The following is a 22,356-nucleotide window of genomic DNA, read 5'->3' as shown; positions in this document are numbered from 1 at the left end:
TACAATGGACATAGTGTAAAATGGTCCAATTCAAGTAAGTTATTCAATTGGCATCATTCGAAGTGATAGAAATTAAGTTTTAATGAAAATCATCATACCTGGCCAAAACATGCTTTTCAGCCCCTGAAAAGCACATTTTGGCCATAAAAACTGAAAATGTCCCCTGCAACCAAACGAACTGTCGGAGACACAAATCTACAATTGACATAGTGTAAAATGGTCCAATTCAAGTAAGTTATTCATTTGGGATCGTTCGAAGTGATAGAAATCAAGTTTTAATGAAAATTATCATACTCGGCCAAAACATGCTTTTCAGCCCCTGAAAAGCACATTTTGGCCATAAAAACTGAATATGTCCCCTGCAACCAAACGAACTGTCAGAGACACAAATCTACAATGGACATAGTGTAAAATGGTCCAATTCAAGTAAGTTATTCATTTGGCATCATTCGAAGTGATAGAAATTAAGTTTTAATGAAAATTATCATACTCTGCCAAAACATGCTTTTCAGCCTCTGAAAAGCACATTTTGGCCATAAAAACTGAAAATGTCCCCTGCAACCAAACGAACTGTCGGAGACACAAATCTACAATGGACATAGTGTAAAATGGTCAAATTCAAGTAAGTTATTCATTTGGCATCATTCGAAATGATAGAAATCAAGTTTTAATGAAAATTATCATACTCGGCCAAAACATGCTTTTCACCTCTGAAAAGCACATTTTGGCCATAAAAACTGAATATGTCCCCTGCAACCAAACGAACTGTCAGAGACACAAATCTACAATGGACATAGTGTAAAATGGTCCAATTCAAGTAGGTTATTCATTTGGCATCATTCGAAGTGATAGAAATCAAGTTTTAATGAAAATTATCATACTCGGCCAAAACATGCTTTTCAGCCCCTGAAAAGCACATTTTGGCCATAAAAACTGAATATGTCCCCTGCAACCAAACAAACTGTCAGAGACACAAATCTACAATGGACATAGTGTAAAATGGTCCAATTCAAGTAAGTTATTCATTTGGCATCATTCGAAGTGATAGAAATTAAGTTTTAATTAAAATTATCATACTCTGCCAAAACATGCTTTTCAGCCTCTGAAAAGCACATTTTGGCCATAAAAACTGAAAATGTCCCCTGCAACCAAACGAACTGTCGGAGACACAAATCTACAATGGACATAGTGTAAAATGGTCAGATTCAAGTAAGTTATTCATTTGGCATTATTCGAAGTGATAGAAATCAAGTTTTAATGAAAATTATCATACTCGGCCAAAACATGCTTTTCAGCCTCTGAAAAGCACATTTTGGCCATAAAAACTGAAAATGTCCCCTGCAACCAAACGAACTGTCGGAGACACAAATCTACAATGGACATAGTGTAAAATGGTCCAATTCAAGTAAGTTATTCATTTGGCATCAATCAAAGTGATAGAAATCAAGTTTTAATGAAAATTATCAAACTCGGCCAAAACATGCTTTTCAGCCCCTGAAAAGCACATTTTGGCCATAAAAACTGAATTTGTCCCCTGCAACCAAACGAACTGTCAGAGACACAAATCTACAATGGACATAGTGTAAAATGGTCCAATTCAAGTAAGTTATTCATTTGGCATCATTCGAAGTGATAGAAATTAAGTTTTAATGAAAATTATCATACTCTGCCAAAACATGCTTTTCAGCCTCTGAAAAGCACATTTTGGCCATAAAAACCGAAAATGTCCCCTGCAACCAAACAAACTGTCGGAGACACAAATCTACAATGGACATAGTGTAAAATGGTCCAATTCAAGCAAATTATTCATTTGGCATCATTCGAAGTGATAGAAATCAAGTTTTAATGAAAATTACCATACTCGGCCAAAACATGCTTTTCAGCCCCTGAAAAGCACATTTTGGCCATAAAAACTGAATATGTCCCTGCAACCAAACGAACTGTCAGAGACACAAATCTACAATGGACATAGTGTAAAATGGTCCAATTCAAGTAAGTTATTCATTTGGCATCATTCGAAGTGATAGAAATTAAGTTTTAATGAAAATTATCATACTCTGCCAAAACATGCTTTTCAGCCTCTGAAAAGCACATTTTGGCCATAAAAACTGAAAATGTCCCCTGCAACCAAACGAACTGTCAGAGACACAAATCAACAATGGACATAGTGTAAAATGGTCCAATTCAAGCAAATTATTCATTTGGCATCATTCGAAGTGATAGAAATCAAGTTTTAATGAAAATTATCATACTCGGCCAAAACATGCTTTTCAGCCTCTGAAAAGCACATTTTGGCCATAAAAACTGAAAATGTCCCCTGCAACCAAACGAACTGTCGGAGACACAAATCTACAATGGACATAGTGTAAAATGGTCCAATTCAAGTAAGTTATTCATTTGGCATCATTCGAATGGATAGAAATCAAGTTTTAATGAAAATTATCATACTCAGCCAAAACGTGCTTTTCAGCCCCTGAAAAGCACATTTTGGCCATAAAAACTGAATATGTCCCCTGCAAACAAACGAACTGTCAGAGACACAAATCTACAATGGACATAGTGTAAAATGGTCCAATTCAAGTAAATTATTCATTTGGCATCATTCGAAGTGATAGAAATCAAGTTTTAATGAAAATTATCATACTCCGCCAAAACATGCTTTTCAGCCTCTGAAAAGCACATTTTGGCCATAAAAACTGAATATGTCCCCTGCAACCAAACGAACTATCAGAGACACAAATCTACAATGGACATAGTGTAAAATGGTCCAATTCAAGTAAGTTATTCATTTGGCATCATTCGAAGTGATAGAAATTAAGTTTTAATGAAAATTATCATACTCTGCCAAAACATGCTTTTCAGCCTCTGAAAAGCACATTTTGGCCATAAAAACTGAAAATGTCCCCTGCAACCAAACGAACTGTCGGAGACACAAATCTACAATTGACATAGTGTAAAATGGTCCAATTCAAGTAAGTTATTCATTTGGCATCGTTCGAAGTGATAGAAATCAAGTTTTAATGAAAATTATCATACTCGGCCAAAACATGCTTTTCAGCCCCTGAAAAGCACATTTTGGCCATAAAAACTGAATATGTCCCCTGCAACCAAACGAACTGTCAGAGACACAAATCTACAATGGACATAGTGTAAAATGGTCCAATTCAAGTAAGTTATTCATTTGGCATCATTCGAATGGATAGAAATCAAGTTTTAATGAAAATTATCATATTCTGCCAAAACGTGCTTTTCAGCCCCTGAAAAGCACATTTTGGCCATAAAAACTGAATATGTCCCCTGCAACCAAACGAACTGTCAGAGACACAAATCTACAATGGACATAGTGTAAAATGGTCCAATTCAAGTAAGTTATTCAATTGGCATCATTCGAAGTGATAGAAATTAAGTTTTAATGAAAATCATCATACCTGGCCAAAACATGCTTTTCAGCCCCTGAAAAGCACATTTTGGCCATAAAAACTGAAAATGTCCCCTGCAACCAAACGAACTGTCGGAGACACAAATCTACAATTGACATAGTGTAAAATGGTCCAATTCAAGTAAATTATTCATTTGGCATCATTCGAAGTGATAGAAATCAAGTTTTAATGAAAATTATCAAACTCGGCCAAAACATGCTTTTCAGCCCCTGAAAAGCACATTTTGGCCATAAAAACTGAATATGTCCCCTGCAACCAAACGAACTGTCAGAGACACAAATCTACAATGGACATAGTGTAAAATGGTCCAATTCAAGTAAGTTATTCATTTGGCATCATTCGAAGTGATAGAAATTAAGTTTTAATGAAAATTATCATACTCTGCCAAAACATGCTTTTCAGCCTCTGAAAAGCACATTTTGGCCATAAAAACTGAAAATGTCCCCTGCAACCAAACGAACTGTCGGAGACACAAATCTACAATGGACATAGTGTAAAATGGTCAAATTCAAGTAAGTTATTCATTTGGCATCATTCGAAATGATAGAAATCAAGTTTTAATGAAAATTATCATACTCGGCCAAAACATGCTTTTCACCTCTGAAAAGCACATTTTGGCCATAAAAACTGAATATGTCCCCTGCAACCAAACGAACTGTCAGAGACACAAATCTACAATGGACATAGTGTAAAATGGTCCAATTCAAGTAAGTTATTCATTTGGCATCATTCGAAGTGATAGAAATCAAGTTTTAATGAAAATTATCATACTCGGCCAAAACATGCTTTTCAGCCCCTGAAAAGCACATTTTGGCCATAAAAACTGAATATGTCCCCTGCAACCAAACAAACTGTCAGAGACACAAATCTACAATGGACATAGTGTAAAATGGTCCAATTCAAGTAAGTTATTCATTTGGCATCATTCGAAGTGATAGAAATTAAGTTTTAATGAAAATTATCATACTCTGCCAAAACATGCTTTTCAGCCTCTGAAAAGCACATTTTGGCCATAAAAACTGAAAATGTCCCCTGCAACCAAACGAACTGTCAGAGACACAAATCTACAATGGACATAGTGTAAAATGGTCCAATTCAAGTAAGTTATTCATTTGGCATCATTCGAATGGATAGAAATCAAGTTTTAATGAAAATTATCATATTCTGCCAAAACGTGCTTTTCAGCCCCTGAAAAGCACATTTTGGCCATAAAAACTGAATATGTCCCCTGCAACCAAACGAACTGTCAGAGACACAAATCTACAATGGACATAGTGTAAAATGGTCCAATTCAAGTAAGTTATTCAATTGGCATCATTCGAAGTGATAGAAATTAAGTTTTAATGAAAATCATCATACCTGGTCAAAACATGCTTTTCAGCCCCTGAAAAGCACATTTTGGCCATAAAAACTGAAAATGTCCCCTGCAACCAAACGAACTGTCGGAGACACAAATCTACAATTGACATAGTGTAAAATGGTCCAATTCAAGTAAGTTATTCATTTGGGATCGTTCGAAGTGATAGAAATCAAGTTTTAATGAAAATTATCATACTCGGCCAAAACATGCTTTTCAGCCCCTGAAAAGCACATTTTGGCCATAAAAACTGAATATGTCCCCTGCAACCAAACGAACTGTCAGAGACACAAATCTACAATGGACATAGTGTAAAATGGTCCAATTCAAGTAAGTTATTCATTTGGCATCATTCGAAGTGATAGAAATTAAGTTTTAATGAAAATTATCATACTCTGCCAAAACATGCTTTTCAGCCTCTGAAAAGCACATTTTGGCCATAAAAACTGAAAATGTCCCCTGCAACCAAACGAACTGTCGGAGACACAAATCTACAATGGACATAGTGTAAAATGGTCAAATTCAAGTAAGTTATTCATTTGGCATCATTCGAAATGATAGAAATCAAGTTTTAATGAAAATTATCATACTCGGCCAAAACATGCTTTTCACCTCTGAAAAGCACATTTTGGCCATAAAAACTGAATATGTCCCCTGCAACCAAACGAACTGTCAGAGACACAAATCTACAATGGACATAGTGTAAAATGGTCCAATTCAAGTAGGTTATTCATTTGGCATCATTCGAAGTGATAGAAATCAAGTTTTAATGAAAATTATCATACTCGGCCAAAACATGCTTTTCAGCCCCTGAAAAGCACATTTTGGCCATAAAAACTGAATATGTCCCCTGCAACCAAACAAACTGTCAGAGACACAAATCTACAATGGACATAGTGTAAAATGGTCCAATTCAAGTAAGTTATTCATTTGGCATCATTCGAAGTGATAGAAATTAAGTTTTAATGAAAATTATCATACTCTGCCAAAACATGCTTTTCAGCCTCTGAAAAGCACATTTTGGCCATAAAAACTGAAAATGTCCCCTGCAACCAAACGAACTGTCGGAGACACAAATCTACAATGGACATAGTGTAAAATGGTCAGATTCAAGTAAGTTATTCATTTGGCATTATTCGAAGTGATAGAAATCAAGTTTTAATGAAAATTATCATACTCGGCCAAAACATGCTTTTCAGCCTCTGAAAAGCACATTTTGGCCATAAAAACTGAAAATGTCCCCTGCAACCAAACGAACTGTCGGAGACACAAATCTACAATGGACATAGTGTAAAATGGTCCAATTCAAGTAAGTTATTCATTTGGCATCAATCAAAGTGATAGAAATCAAGTTTTAATGAAAATTATCAAACTCGGCCAAAACATGCTTTTCAGCCCCTGAAAAGCACATTTTGGCCATAAAAACTGAATTTGTCCCCTGCAACCAAACGAACTGTCAGAGACACAAATCTACAATGGACATAGTGTAAAATGGTCCAATTCAAGTAAGTTATTCATTTGGCATCATTCGAAGTGATAGAAATTAAGTTTTAATGAAAATTATCATACTCTGCCAAAACATGCTTTTCAGCCTCTGAAAAGCACATTTTGGCCATAAAAACCGAAAATGTCCCCTGCAACCAAACAAACTGTCGGAGACACAAATCTACAATGGACATAGTGTAAAATGGTCAAATTCAAGTAAGTTATTCATTTGGCATCATTCGAAGTGATAGAAATCAAGTTTTAATGAAAATTATCATACTCGGCCAAAACATGCTTTTCAGCCTCTGAAAAGCACATTTTGGCCATAAAAACTGAAAATGTCCCCTGCAACCAAACGAACTGTCGGAGACACAAATCTACAATGGACATAGTGTAAAATGGTCCAATTCAAGTAAGTTATTCATTTGGCATCATTCGAATGGATAGAAATCAAGTTTTAATGAAAATTATCTTACTCTGCCAAAACGTGCTTTTCAGCCCCTGAAAAGCACATTTTGGCCATAAAAACTGAATATGTCCCCTGCAAACAAACGAACTGTCAGAGACACAAATCTACAATGGACATAGTGTAAAATGGTCCAATTCAAGTAAGTTATTCATTTGGCATCATTCGAAGTGATAGAAATCAAGTTTTAATGAAAATTACCATACTCGGCCAAAACATGCTTTTCAGCCTCTGAAAAGCACATTTTGGCCATAAAAACTGAAAATGTCCCCTGCAACCAAACGAACTGTCGGAGACACAAATCTACAATGGACATAGTGTAAAATGGTCCAATTCAAGTAAGTTGTTCATTTGGCATCATTCGAAGTGATAGAAATCAAGTTTTAATGAAAATTATCATACTCGGCCAAAACATGCTTTTCAGCCTCTGAAAAGCACATTTTGGCCATAAAAACTGAATATGTCCCCTGCAACCAAACGAACTGTCGGAGACACAAATCTACAATGGACATAGTGTAAAATGGTCCAATTCAAGTAAGTTATTCATTTGGCATCATTCGAATGGATAGAAATCAAGTTTTAATGAAAATTATCATACTCTGCCAAAACGTGCTTTTCAGCCCCTGAAAAGCACATTTTGGCCATAAAAACTGAATATGTCCCCTGCAAACAAACGAACTGTCAGAGACACAAATCTACAATGGACATAGTGTAAAATGGTCCAAATTCAAGTAAATTATTCATTTGGCATCATTCGAAGTGATAGAAATCAAGTTTTAATGAAAATTATCATACTCCGCCAAAACATGCTTTCAGCCTCTGAAAAGCACATTTTGGCCATAAAAACTGAATATGTCCCCTGCAACCAAACGAACTGTCAGAGACACAAATCTACAATGGACATAGTGTAAAATGGTCCAATTCAAGTAAGTTATTCATTTGGCATCATTCGAAGTGATAGAAATTAAGTTTTAATGAAAATCATCAAACCTGGCCAAAACATGCTTTTCAGCCCCTGAAAAGCACATTTTGGCCATAAAAACTGAATATGTCCCCTGCAACCGAACGAACTGTCAGAGACACAAATCTACAATGGACATAGTGTAAAATGGTCCAATTCAAGTAAGTTATTCATTTGGCATCATTCGAATGGATAGAAATCAAGTTTAAATGAAAATTATCATATTCTGCCAAAACGTGCTTTTCAGCCCCTGAAAAGCACATTTTGGCCATAAAAACTGAATATGTCCCCTGCAACGAAATGAACTGTCAGAGACACAAATCTACAATGGACATAGTGTAAAATGGTCCAATTCAAGTAAGTTATTCATTTGGCATCATTCGAAGTGATAGAAATTAAGTTTTAATGTAAATTATCATACTCGGCCAAAACATGCTTTTCAGCCTCTGAAAAGCACATTTTGGCCATAAAAACTGAAAATGTCCCCTGCAACCAAACGAACTGTCGGAGAAACAAATCTACAATGGACATAGTGTAAAATGGTCCAATTCAAGTAAGTTATTCATTTGGCATCATTCGAAGTGATAGAAATCAAGTTTTAATGAAAATTATCATACTCGGCCAAAACATGCTTTTCAGCCTCTGAAAAGCACATTTTGGCCATAAAAACTGAATATGTCCCCTGCAACCAAACGAACTGTCAGAGACACAAATCTACAATGGACATAGTGTAAAATGGTCCAATTCAAGTAAGTTATTCATTTGGCATCATTCGAAGTGATAGAAATCAAGTTTTAATGAAAATTACCATACTCGGCCAAAACATGCTTTTCAGCCCCTGAAAAGCACATTTTGGCCATAAAAACTGAATATGTCCCTGCAACCAAACGAACTGTCAGAGACACAAATCTACAATGGACATAGTGTAAAATGGTCCAATTCAAGTAAGTTATTCATTTGGCATCATTCGAAGTGATAGAAATCAAGTTTTAATGAAAATTATCATACTCTGCCAAAACATGCTTTTCAGCCTCTGAAAAGCACATTTTGGCCATAAAAACTGAAAATGTCCCCTGCAACCAAACGAACTGTCAGAGACACAAATCAACAATGGACATAGTGTAAAATGGTCCAATTCAAGCAAATTATTCATTTGGCATCATTCGAAGTGATAGAAATCAAGTTTTAATGAAAATTATCATACTCGGCCAAAACATGCTTTTCAGCCTCTGAAAAGCACATTTTGGCCATAAAAACTGAAAATGTCCCCTGCAACCAAACGAACTGTCGGAGACACAAATCTACAATGGACATAGTGTAAAATGGTCCAATTCAAGTAAGTTATTCATTTGGCATCATTCGAATGGATAGAAATCAAGTTTTAATGAAAATTATCATACTCAGCCAAAACGTGCTTTTCAGCCCCTGAAAAGCACATTTTGGCCATAAAAACTGAATATGTCCCCTGCAAACAAACGAACTGTCAGAGACACAAATCTACAATGGACATAGTGTAAAATGGTCCAATTCAAGTAAATTATTCATTTGGCATCATTCGAAGTGATAGAAATCAAGTTTTAATGAAAATTATCATACTCCGCCAAAACATGCTTTTCAGCCTCTGAAAAGCACATTTTGGCCATAAAAACTGAATATGTCCCCTGCAACCAAACGAACTATCAGAGACACAAATCTACAATGGACATAGTGTAAAATGGTCCAATTCAAGTAAGTTATTCATTTGGCATCATTCGAAGTGATAGAAATTAAGTTTTAATGAAAATTATCATACTCTGCCAAAACATGCTTTTCAGCCTCTGAAAAGCACATTTTGGCCATAAAAACTGAAAATGTCCCCTGCAACCAAACGAACTGTCGGAGACACAAATCTACAATTGACATAGTGTAAAATGGTCCAATTCAAGTAAGTTATTCATTTGGCATCGTTCGAAGTGATAGAAATCAAGTTTTAATGAAAATTATCATACTCGGCCAAAACATGCTTTTCAGCCCCTGAAAAGCACATTTTGGCCATAAAAACTGAATATGTCCCCTGCAACCAAACGAACTGTCAGAGACACAAATCTACAATGGACATAGTGTAAAATGGTCCAATTCAAGTAAGTTATTCATTTGGCATCATTCGAATGGATAGAAATCAAGTTTTAATGAAAATTATCATATTCTGCCAAAACGTGCTTTTCAGCCCCTGAAAAGCACATTTTGGCCATAAAAACTGAATATGTCCCCTGCAACCAAACGAACTGTCAGAGACACAAATCTACAATGGACATAGTGTAAAATGGTCCAATTCAAGTAAGTTATTCAATTGGCATCATTCGAAGTGATAGAAATTAAGTTTTAATGAAAATCATCATACCTGGCCAAAACATGCTTTTCAGCCCCTGAAAAGCACATTTTGGCCATAAAAACTGAAAATGTCCCTTGCAACCAAACGAACTGTCGGAGACACAAATCTACAATTGACATAGTGTAAAATGGTCCAATTCAAGTAAGTTATTCATTTGGGATCGTTCGAAGTGATAGAAATCAAGTTTTAATGAAAATTATCATACTCGGCCAAAACATGCTTTTCAGCCCCTGAAAAGCACATTTTGGCCATAAAAACTGAATATGTCCCCTGCAACCAAACGAACTGTCAGAGACACAAATCTACAATGGACATAGTGTAAAATGGTCCAATTCAAGTAATTATTCATTTGGCATCATTCGAAGTGATAGAAATCAAGTTTTAATGAAAATTATCATACTCGGCCAAAACATGCTTTTCAGCCCCTGAAAAGCACATTTTGGCCATAAAAACTGAATATGTCCCCTGCAACCAAACGAACTGTCAGAGACACAAATCTACAATGGACATAGTGTAAAATGGTCCAATTCAAGTAAGTTATTCATTTGGCATCATTCGAAGTGATAGAAATTAAGTTTTAATGAAAATTATCATACTCTTCCAAAACATGCTTTTCAGCCTCTGAAAAGCACATTTTGGCCATAAAAACTGAAAATGTCCCCTGCAACCAAACGAACTGTCGGAGACACAAATCTACAATGGACATAGTGTAAAATGGTCAAATTCAAGTAAGTTATTCATTTGGCATCATTCGAAATGATAGAAATCAAGTTTTAATGAAAATTATCATACTCGGCCAAAACATGCTTTTCACCTCTGAAAAGCACATTTTGGCCATAAAAACTGAATATGTCCCCTGCAACCAAACGAACTGTCAGAGACACAAATCTACAATGGACATAGTGTAAAATGGTCCAATTCAAGTAAGTTATTCATTTGGCATCATTCGAAGTGATAGAAATCAAGTTTTAATGAAAATTATCATACTCGGCCAAAACATGCTTTTCAGCCCCTGAAAAGCACATTTTGGCCATAAAAACTGAATATGTCCCCTGCAACCAAACGAACTGTCAGAGACACAAATCTACAATGGACATAGTGTAAAATGGTCCAATTCAAGTAAGTTATTCATTTGGCATCATTCGAAATGATAGAAATTAAGTTTTAATGAAAATTATCATACTCGGCCAAAACATGCTTTTCAGCCTCTGAAAAGCACATTTTGGCCATAAAAACTGAAAATGTCCCCTGCAACCAAACGAACTGTCGGAGACACAAATCTACAATGGACATAGTGTAAAATGGTCCAATTCAAGTAAGTTATTCATTTGGCATCAATCGAAGTGATAGAAATCAAGTTTTAATGAAAATTATCAAACTCGGCCAAAACATGCTTTTCAGCCCCTGAAAAGCACATTTTGGCCATAAAAACTGAATTTGTCCCCTGCAACCAAACGAACTGTCAGAGACACAAATCTACAATGGACATAGTGTAAAATGGTCCAATTCAAGTAAGTTATTCATTTGGCATCATTCGAAGTGATAGAAATCAAGTTTTAATGAAAATTATCTTACTCTGCCAAAACGTGCTTTTCAGCCCCTGAAAAGCACATTTTGGCCATAAAAACTGAATATGTCCCCTGCAAACAAACGAACTGTCAGAGACACAAATCTACAATGGACATAGTGTAAAATGGTCCAATTCAAGTAAGTTATTCATTTGGCATCATTCGAAGTGATAGAAATCAAGTTTTAATGAAAATTACCATACTCGGCCAAAACATGCTTTTCAGCCTCTGAAAAGCACATTTTGGCCATAAAAACTGAAAATGTCCCCTGCAACCAAACGAACTGTCGGAGACACAAATCTACAATGGACATAGTGTAAAATGGTCCAATTCAAGTAAGTTATTCATTTGGCATCAATCGAAGTGATAGAAATCAAGTTTTAATGAAAATTATCAAACTCGGCCAAAACATGCTTTTCAGCCCCTGAAAAGCACATTTTGGCCATAAAAACTGAATTTGTCCCCTGCAACCAAACGAACTGTCAGAGACACAAATCTACAATGGACATAGTGTAAAATGGTCCAATTCAAGTAAGTTATTCATTTGGCATCATTCGAAGTGATAGAAATTAAGTTTTAATGAAAATTATCATACTCTGCCAAAACATGCTTTTCAGCCTCTGAAAAGCACATTTTGGCCATAAAAACCGAAAATGTCCCCTGCAACCAAACGAACTGTCGGAGACACAAATCTACAATGGACATAGTGTAAAATGGTCAAATTCAAGTAAGTTATTCATTTGGCATCATTCGAAGTGATAGAAATCAAGTTTTAATGAAAATTATCATACTCGGCCAAAACATGCTTTTCAGCCTCTGAAAAGCACATTTTGGCCATAAAAACTGAAAATGTCCCCTGCAACCAAACGAACTGTCGGAGACACAAATCTACAATGGACGTAGTGTAAAATGGTCCAATTCAAGTAAGTTATTCATTTGGCATCATTCGAATGGATAGAAATCAAGTTTTAATGAAAATTATCTTACTCTGCCAAAACGTGCTTTTCAGCCCCTGAAAAGCACATTTTGGCCATAAAAACTGAATATGTCCCCTGCAACCAAACGAACTGTCAGAGACACAAATCTACAATGGACATAGTGTAAAATGGTCCAATTCAAGCAAATTATTCATTTGGCATCATTCGAAGTGATAGAAATCAAGTTTTAATGAAAATTATCATACTCGGCCAAAACATGCTTTTCAGCCTCTGAAAAGCACATTTTGGCCATAAAAACTGAAAATGTCCCCTGCAACCAAACGAACTGTCGGAGACACAAATCTACAATGGACATAGTGTAAAATGGTCCAATTCAAGTAAGTTATTCATTTGGCATCATTCGAATGGATAGAAATCAAGTTTTAATGAAAATTATCATACTCTGCCAAAACGTGCTTTTCAGCCCCTGAAAAGCACATTTTGGCCATAAAAACTGAATATGTCCCCTGCAAACAAACGAACTGTCAGAGACACAAATCTACAATGGACATAGTGTAAAATGGTCCAAATTCAAGTAAATTATTCATTTGGCATCATTCGAAGTGATAGAAATCAAGTTTTAATGAAAATTATCATACTCCGCCAAAACATGCTTTCAGCCTCTGAAAAGCACATTTTGGCCATAAAAACTGAATATGTCCCCTGCAACCAAACGAACTGTCAGAGACACAAATCTACAATGGACATAGTGTAAAATGGTCCAATTCAAGTAAGTTATTCATTTGGCATCATTCGAAGTGATAGAAATCAAGTTTTAATGAAAATTATCATACTCGGCCAAAACATGCTTTTCAGCCTCTGAAAAGCACATTTTGGCCATAAAAACTGAATATGTCCCCTGCAACCAAACGAACTGTCAGAGACACAAATCTACAATGGACATAGTGTAAAATGGTCCAATTCAAGTAAGTTATTCATTTGGCATCATTCGAAGTGATAGAAATCAAGTTTTAATGAAAATTACCATACTCGGCCAAAACATGCTTTTCAGCCCCTGAAAAGCACATTTTGGCCATAAAAACTGAATATGTCCCTGCAACCAAACGAACTGTCAGAGACACAAATCTACAATGGACATAGTGTAAAATGGTCCAATTCAAGTAAGTTATTCATTTGGCATCATTCGAAGTGATAGAAATTAAGTTTTAATGAAAATTATCATACTCTGCCAAAACATGCTTTTCAGCCTCTGAAAAGCACATTTTGGCCATAAAAACTGAAAATGTCCCCTGCAACCAAACGAACTGTCGGAGACACAAATCTACAATGGACATAGTGTAAAATGGTCCAATTCAAGTAAGTTATTCATTTGGCATCATTCGAAGTGATAGAAATCAAGTTTTAATGAAAATTATCATACTCGGCCAAAACATGCTTTTCAGCCCCTGAAAAGCACATTTTGGCCATAAAAACTGAATATGTCCCCTGCAACCAAACGAACTGTCAGAGACACAAATCTACAATGGACATAGTGTAAAATGGTCCAATTCAAGTAAGTTATTCATTTGGCATCATTCGAATGGATAGAAATCAAGTTTTAATGAAAATTATCATACTCGGCCAAAACATGCTTTTCAGCCTCTGAAAAGCACATTTTGGCCATAAAAACTGAAAATGTCCCCTGCAACCAAACGAACTGTCGGAGACACAAATCTACAATGGACATAGTGTAAAATGGTCCAATTCAAGTAAGTTATTCATTTGGCATCATTCGAAGTGATAGAAATCAAGTTTTAATGAAAATTACCATACTCGGCCAAAACATGCTTTTCAGCCTCTGAAAAGCACATTTTGGCCATAAAAACTGAAAATGTCCCCTGCAACCAAACGAACTGTCGGAGACACAAATCTACAATGGACATAGTGTAAAATGGTCCAATTCAAGTAAGTTATTCATTTGGCATCATTCGAAGTGATAGAAATCAAGTTTTAATGAAAATTATCATACTCGGCCAAAACATGCTTTTCAGCCCCTGAAAAGCACATTTTGGCCATAAAAACTGAATATGTCCCCTGCAACCAAACGAACTGTCAGAGACACAAATCTACAATGGACATATTGTAAAATGGTCCAATTCAAGTAATTTATTCATTTGGCATCATTCGAATGGATAGAAATCAAGTTTTAATGAAAATTATCATACTCGGCCAAAACATGCTTTTCAGCCTCTGAAAAGCACATTTTGGCCATAAAAACTAAAAATGTCCCCTGCAACCAAACGAACTGTCGGAGACACAAATCTCCAATGGACATAGTGTAAAATGGTCCAATTCAAGTAAGTTATTCATTTGGCATCAATTGAAGTGATAGAAATCAAGTTTTAATGAAAATTATCAAACTCGGCCAAAACATGCTTTTCAGCCCCTGAAAAGCACATTTTGGCCATAAAAACTGAATATGTCCCCTGCAACCAAACGAACTGTCAGAGACACAAATCTACAATGGACATAGTGTAAAATGGTCCAATTCAAGTAAGTTATTCAATTGGCATCATTCGAAGTGATAGAAATTAAGTTTTAATGAAAATCATCATACCTGGCCAAAACATGCTTTTCAGCCCCTGAAAAGCACATTTTGGCCATAAAAACTGAAAATGTCCCCTGCAACCAAACGAACTGTCGGAGACACAAATCTACAATTGACATAGTGTAAAATGGTCCAATTCAAGTAAGTTATTCATTTGGCATCATTCGAAGTGATAGAAATTAAGTTTTAATGAAAATTATCATACTCGGCCAAAACATGCTTTTCAGCCTCTGAAAAGCACATTTTGGCCATAAAAACTGAAAATGTCCCCTGCAACCAAACGAACTGTCGGAGACACAAATCTACAATGGACATAGTGTAAAATGGTCCAATTCAAGTAAGTTATTCATTTGGCATCATTCGAATGGATAGAAATCAAGTTTTAATGAAAATTATTATACTCTGCCAAAACGTGCTTTTCAGCCCCTGAAAAGCACATTTTGGCCATAAAAACTGAATATGTCCCCTGCAAACAAACGAACTGTCAGAGACACAAATCTACAATGGACATAGTGTAAAATGGTCCAAATTCAAGTAAATTATTCATTTGGCATCATTCGAAGTGATAGAAATCAAGTTTTAATGAAAATTATCATACTCCGCCAAAACATGCTTTCAGCCTCTGAAAAGCACATTTTGGCCATAAAAACTGAATATGTCCCCTGCAACCAAACGAACTGTCAGAGACACAAATCTACAATGGACATAGTGTAAAATGGTCCAATTCAAGTAAGTTATTCATTTGGCATCATTCGAAGTGATAGAAATCAAGTTTTAATGAAAATTATCATACTCGGCCAAAACATGCTTTTCAGCCTCTGAAAAGCACATTTTGGCCATAAAAACTGAATATGTCCCCTGCAACCAAACGAACTGTCAGAGACACAAATCTACAATGGACATAGTGTAAAATGGTCCAATTCAAGTAAGTTATTCATTTGGCATCATTCGAAGTGATAGAAATCAAGTTTTAATGAAAATTACCATACTCGGCCAAAACATGCTTTTCAGCCCCTGAAAAGCACATTTTGGCCATAAAAACTGAATATGTCCCTGCAACCAAACGAACTGTCAGAGACACAAATCTACAATGGACATAGTGTAAAATGGTCCAATTCAAGTAAGTTATTCATTTGGCATCATTCGAAGTGATAGAAATTAAGTTTTAATGAAAATTATCATACTCCGCCAAAACATGCTTTCAGCCTCTGAAAAGCACATTTTGGCCATAAAAACTGAATATGTCCCCTGCAACCAAACGAACTGTCAGAGACACAAATCTACAATGGACATAGTGTAAAATGGTCCAATTCAAGTAAGTTATTCATTTGGCATCATTCGAAGTGATAGAAATCAAGTTTTAATGAAAATTATCATACTCGGCCAAAACATGCTTTTCAGCCTCTGAAAAGCACATTTTGGCCATAAAAACTGAATATGTCCCCTGCAACCAAACGAACTGTCAGAGACACAAATCTACAATGGACATAGTGTAAAATGGTCCAATTCAAGTAAGTTATTCATTTGGCATCATTCGAAGTGATAGAAATCAAGTTTTAATGAAAATTACCATACTCGGCCAAAACATGCTTTTCAGCCCCTGAAAAGCACATTTTGGCCATAAAAACTGAATATGTCCCTGCAACCAAACGAACTGTCAGAGACACAAATCTACAATGGACATAGTGTAAAATGGTCCAATTCAAGTAAGTTATTCATTTGGCATCATTCGAAGTGATAGAAATTAAGTTTTAATGAAAATTATCATACTCTGCCAAAACATGCTTTTCAGCCTCTGAAAAGCACATTTTGGCCATAAAAACTGAAAATGTCCCCTGCAACCAAACGAACTGTCGGAGACACAAATCTACAATGGACATAGTGTAAAATGGTCCAATTCAAGTAAGTTATTCATTTGGCATCATTCGAAGTGATAGAAATCAAGTTTTAATGAAAATTATCATACTCGGCCAAAACATGCTTTTCAGCCCCTGAAAAGCACATTTTGGCCATAAAAACTGAATATGTCCCCTGCAACCAAACGAACTGTCAGAGACACAAATCTACAATGGACATAGTGTAAAATGGTCCAATTCAAGTAAGTTATTCATTTGGCATCATTCGAATGGATAGAAATCAAGTTTTAATGAAAATTATCATACTCGGCCAAAACATGCTTTTCAGCCTCTGAAAAGCACATTTTGGCCATAAAAACTGAAAATGTCCCCTGCAACCAAACGAACTGTCGGAGACACAAATCTACAATGGACATAGTGTAAAATGGTCCAATTCAAGTAAGTTATTCATTTGGCATCATTCGAAGTGATAGAAATCAAGTTTTAATGAAAATTACCATACTCGGCCAAAACATGCTTTTCAGCCTCTGAAAAGCACATTTTGGCCATAAAAACTGAAAATGTCCCCTGCAACCAAACGAACTGTCGGAGACACAAATCTACAATGGACATAGTGTAAAATGGTCCAATTCAAGTAAGTTATTCATTTGGCATCATTCGAAGTGATAGAAATCAAGTTTTAATGAAAATTATCATACTCGGCCAAAACATGCTTTTCAGCCCCTGAAAAGCACATTTTGGCCATAAAAACTGAATATGTCCCCTGCAACCAAACGAACTGTCAGAGACACAAATCTACAATGGACATATTGTAAAATGGTCCAATTCAAGTAATTTATTCATTTGGCATCATTCGAATGGATAGAAATCAAGTTTTAATGAAAATTATCATACTCGGCCAAAACATGCTTTTCAGCCTCTGAAAAGCACATTTTGGCCATAAAAACTAAAAATGTCCCCTGCAACCAAACGAACTGTCGGAGACACAAATCTCCAATGGACATAGTGTAAAATGGTCCAATTCAAGTAAGTTATTCATTTGGCATCAATTGAAGTGATAGAAATCAAGTTTTAATGAAAATTATCAAACTCGGCCAAAACATGCTTTTCAGCCCCTGAAAAGCACATTTTGGCCATAAAAACTGAATATGTCCCCTGCAACCAAACGAACTGTCAGAGACACAAATCTACAATGGACATAGTGTAAAATGGTCCAATTCAAGTAAGTTATTCAATTGGCATCATTCGAAGTGATAGAAATTAAGTTTTAATGAAAATCATCATACCTGGCCAAAACATGCTTTTCAGCCCCTGAAAAGCACATTTTGGCCATAAAAACTGAAAATGTCCCCTGCAACCAAACGAACTGTCGGAGACACAAATCTACAATTGACATAGTGTAAAATGGTCCAATTCAAGTAAGTTATTCATTTGGCATCATTCGAAGTGATAGAAATTAAGTTTTAATGAAAATTATCATACTCTGCCAAAACATGCTTTTCAGCCTCTGAAAAGCACATTTTGGCCATAAAAACTGAAAATGTCCCCTGCAACCAAACGAACTGTCGGAGACACAAATCTACAATGGACATAGTGTAAAATGGTCCAATTCAAGTAAGTTATTCATTTGGCATCATTCGAAGTGATAGAAATTAAGTTTTAATGAAAATCATCATACCTGGCCAAAACATGCTTTTCAGCCCCTGAAAAGCACATTTTGGCCATAAAAACTGAAAATGTCCCCTGCAACCAAACGAACTGTCGGAGACACAAATCTACAATTGACATAGTGTAAAATGGTCCAATTCAAGTAAGTTATTCATTTGGCATCGTTCGAAGGGATAGAAATCAAGTTTTAATGAAAATTATCATACTCGGCCAAAACATGCTTTTCAGCCCCTGAAAAGCACATTTTGGCCATAAAACTGAATATGTCCCCTGCAACCAAACGAACTGTCAGAGACACAAATCTACAATGGACATAGTGTAAAATGGTCCAATTCAAGTAAATTATTCATTTGGCATCATTCGAAGTGATAGAAATTAAGTTTTAATGAAAATTATCATACTCGGCCAAAACATGCTTTTCAGCCTCTGAAAAGCACATTTTGGCCATAAAAACTGAAAATGTCCCCTGCAACCAAACGAACTGTCGGAGACACAAATCTAGAATGGACATAGTGTAAAATGGTCCAATTCAAGTAAGTTATTCATTTGGCATCAATCGAAGTGATAGAAATCAAGTTTTAATGAAAATTATCAAACTCGGCCAAAACATGCTTTTCAGCCCCTGAAAAGCACATTTTGGCCATAAAAATTGAATATGTCCCCTGCAACCAAACGAACTGTCAGAGACACAAATCTACAATGGACATAGTGTAAAATGGTCCAATTCAAGTAAGTTATTCATTTGGCATCATTCGAAGTGATAGAAATTAAGTTTTAATGAAAATTATCATACTCTGCCAAAACATGCTTTTCAGCCTCTGAAAAGCACATTTTGGCCATAAAAACTGAATATGTCCCCTGCAACAAAACGAACTGTCAGAGACACAAATCTACAATGGACATAGTGTAAAATGGTCCAATTCAAGTAAATTATTCATTTGGCATCATTCGAAGTGATAGAAATTAAGTTTTAATGAAAATTATCATACTCGGCCAAAACATGATTTTCAGCCTCTGAAAAGCACATTTTGGCCATAAAAACTGAAAATGTCCCCTGCAACCAAACGAACTGTCGGAGACACAAATCTACAATGGACATAGTGTAAAATGGTCCAATTCAAGTAAGTTATTCATTTGGCATCAATCGAAGTGATAGAAATCAAGTTTTAATGAAAATTATCAAACTCGGCCAAAACATGCTTTTCAGCCCCTGAAAAGCACATTTTGGCCATAAAAATTGAATATGTCCCCTGCAACCAAACGAACTGTCAGAGACACAAATCTACAATGGACATAGTGTAAAATGGTCCAATTCAAGTAAGTTATTCATTTGGCATCATTCGAAGTGATAGAAATTAAGTTTTAATGAAAATTATCATACTCTGCCAAAACATGCTTTTCAGCCTCTGAAAAGCACATTTTGGCCATAAAAACTGAAAATGTCCCCTGCAACCAAACGAACTGTCGGAGACACAAATCTACAATGGACATAGTGTAAAATGGTCCAATTCAAGTAAGTTATTCATTTGGCATCATTCGAAGTGATAGAAATCAAGTTTTAATGAAAATTATCATACTCGGCCAAAACATGCTTTTCAGCCCCTGAAAAGCACATTTTGGCCATAAAAACTGAATATGTCCCCTGCAACCAAACGAACTGTCAGAGACACAAATCTACAATGGACATAGTGTAAAATGGTCCAATTCAAGTAAGTTATTCATTTGGCATCATTCGAATGGATAGAAATCAAGTTTTAATGAAAATTATCATACTCGGCCAAAACATGCTTTTCAGCCTCTGAAAAGCACATTTTGGCCATAAAAACTGAAAATGTCCCCTGCAACCAAACGAACTGTCGGAGACACAAATCTACAATGGACATAGTGTAAAATGGTCCAATTCAAGTAAGTTATTCATTTGGCATCATTCGAAGTGATAGAAATCAAGTTTTAATGAAAATTACCATACTCGGCCAAAACATGCTTTTCAGCCTCTGAAAAGCACATTTTGGCCATAAAAACTGAAAATGTCCCCTGCAACCAAACGAACTGTCGGAGACACAAATCTACAATGGACATAGTGTAAAATGGTCCAATTCAAGTAAGTTATTCATTTGGCATCATTCGAAGTGATAGAAATCAAGTTTTAATGAAAATTATCATACTCGGCCAAAACATGCTTTTCAGCCCCTGAAAAGCACATTTTGGCCATAAAAACTGAATATGTCCCCTGCAACCAAACGAACTGTCAGAGACACAAATCTACAATGGACATATTGTAAAATGGTCCAATTCAAGTAATTTATTCATTTGGCATCATTCGAATGGATAGAAATCAAGTTTTAATGAAAATTATCATACTCGGCCAAAACATGCTTTTCAGCCTCTGAAAAGCACATTTTGGCCATAAAAACTAAAAATGTCCCCTGCAACCAAACGAACTGTCGGAGACACAAATCTCCAATGGACATAGTGTAAAATGGTCCAATTCAAGTAAGTTATTCAATTGGCATCATTCGAAGTGATAGAAATTAAGTTTTAATGAAAATCATCATACCTGGCCAAAACATGCTTTTCAGCCCCTGAAAAGCACATTTTGGCCATAAAAACTGAAAATGTCCCCTGCAACCAAACGAACTGTCGGAGACACAAATCTACAATTGACATAGTGTAAAATGGTCCAATTCAAGTAAGTTATTCATTTGGCATCATTCGAAGTGATAGAAATTAAGTTTTAATGAAAATTATCATACTCTGCCAAAACATGCTTTTCAGCCTCTGAAAAGCACATTTTGGCCATAAAAACTGAAAATGTCCTCTGCAACCAAACGAACTGTCGGAGACACAAATCTACAATGGACATAGTGTAAAATGGTCCAATTCAAGTAAGTTATTCATTTGGCATCATTCGAAGTGATAGAAATTAAGTTTTAATGAAAATCATCATACCTGGCCAAAACATGCTTTTCAGCCCCTGAAAAGCACATTTTGGCCATAAAAACTGAAAATGTCCCCTGCAACCAAACGAACTGTCGGAGACACAAATCTACAATTGACATAGTGTAAAATGGTCCAATTCAAGTAAGTTATTCATTTGGCATCGTTCGAAGGGATAGAAATCAAGTTTTAATGAAAATTATCATACTCGGCCAAAACATGCTTTTCAGCCCCTGAAAAGCACATTTTGGCCATAAAAACTGAATATGTCCCCTGCAACCAAACGAACTGTCAGAGACACAAATCTACAATGGACATAGTGTAAAATGGTCCAATTCAAGTAAATTATTCATTTGGCATCATTCGAAGTGATAGAAATTAAGTTTTAATGAAAATTATCATACTCGGCCAAAACATGCTTTTCAGCCTCTGAAAAGCACATTTTGGCCATAAAAACTGAAAATGTCCCCTGCAACCAAACGAACTGTCGGAGACACAAATCTAGAATGGACATAGTGTAAAATGGTCCAATTCAAGTAAGTTATTCATTTGGCATCAATCGAAGTGATAGAAATCAAGTTTTAATGAAAATTATCAAACTCGGCCAAAACATGCTTTTCAGCCCCTGAAAAGCACATTTTGGCCATAAAAATTGAATATGTCCCCTGCAACCAAACGAACTGTCAGAGACACAAATCTACAATGGACATAGTGTAAAATGG

This window comes from Stigmatopora argus, chromosome 9 (genome assembly GCF_051989625.1).
Source record: "Stigmatopora argus isolate UIUO_Sarg chromosome 9, RoL_Sarg_1.0, whole genome shotgun sequence".
NCBI lineage: Eukaryota > Metazoa > Chordata > Actinopteri > Syngnathiformes > Syngnathidae > Stigmatopora > Stigmatopora argus.
Note: the sequence above shows the minus strand (reverse complement) of the source record.